Consider the following 1,235-nt stretch of genomic DNA (forward strand, 5'->3'; position numbering starts at 1 on the left):
CGAGATCTTCCCGCCACAGGTCATGCTAATAGTGAGGAATGAAGGTAAACGATTCTAGAGCGTTCACGTTCATCCTTGTGTTTAGCCGAAGTCGCCGAAGTACAGAAATTGACTAGGCGCGGGGGCGGGGACGACGCCGACGAGCTACTGCAGGTGCGGACGGGAGGCCACTGAGAACGGGGCTCGGACTCGTCATCGGGTTCCCCGAACCGTCACCTTCGCTGCCCCGCGGCCCCGCCTCGCCTCGTCCCGCCTCGGCCTCGCCAGCCAGGTTGGCAAATGTGCCTGTCTTCCTTGAGCGGGAAGGGAGGGGCAGTGGGCAGGGGTGGGTCAGAGAGAGGAGGGCAGTGTGTGTGTGTGTGTGTATGTGTGTGTGTCTGAGGTGTTTTTGTCGTGTGTTGTGTGTATCTGTGTGTGTGAAGAAGGGTTCAAGTCAAATGTTCCGCGAGATTCGAGAAAAGGGGGAAAACAACGAGTTAATCTTAATTACCCTAATTTTAAATCGCGTGAGAAGAACACGGAATATGTCTTATGGAGGGTTGCATATTAGTCAACACGGTAAGAAACGTTTTTTTGTTTCAAAACCCAGTCTTTTCATCTTATGGAGAACGCCAATGCCATCCAAGACCAGGTCTTGGATGCCAGGAAACTATCTTTGAATTGCCTACCAATATAAATGAAGAAACCCTTGTTTCAAGCAAGAAAGAGATAGACAATTAATTTTGTAATTTATTGCCTCCAAAAAGATAAATAACTTTTGACAGGGTGTAACTTTGAGGGTAGAGAGCGACATTCGAGCGTTCGAAGAAGCGTTTCGTCATTCTTCGAACAGCAACCAGGGGCACCGGCGGGGTCACTCACTGAGAAATACGGATCCTGAGAAAACAGTCGGCTGGGCGGAGAGGAAGGGTGGAGGTGGGAGCTTGATCGGACTGTACAGGGGCGGGTGGTGGCGTCTGCCAAAAGAGCGCGTTTAGATTTCATAACGGCCGACCCCTTCCTCTCCCCTCCCCTCCTCCCCGACGTAATAAAGCAGACACAACTACTCAGGGCTGTCGTCCTCCCGCTCGCCCCCCCCCCCCCCCCCGCCACACACACCGCAACCGAATTACAGGAGTCCGCACTCGCAGAGAAGCAATTCTGCTCGTCCACACGCTTATGCATCATCCAGAAAGTACATACGTCCGTCATTCGCCGTTACGAAACCGCCTAGCTCAGTCTATGGAAGCCCTCAG

The 1,235-nt window shown here is 52.7% G+C and overlaps 1 protein-coding gene across 1 annotated transcript in view; it reads right to left on the minus strand.

The window, feature by feature from the left end:
- The window catches only part of LOC113204096 (NAD(+) hydrolase sarm1), a gene marked incomplete in the record, with an annotated part of 76,297 nt that overhangs the window by 57,781 nt on the left and 17,281 nt on the right, over window positions 1–1,235 (minus strand).

Source organism: Frankliniella occidentalis, unplaced genomic scaffold (assembly GCF_000697945.3).
Source record: "Frankliniella occidentalis isolate FOCC.00 unplaced genomic scaffold, Focc_3.1 Scaffold156, whole genome shotgun sequence".
Lineage (NCBI taxonomy): Eukaryota > Metazoa > Arthropoda > Insecta > Thysanoptera > Thripidae > Frankliniella > Frankliniella occidentalis.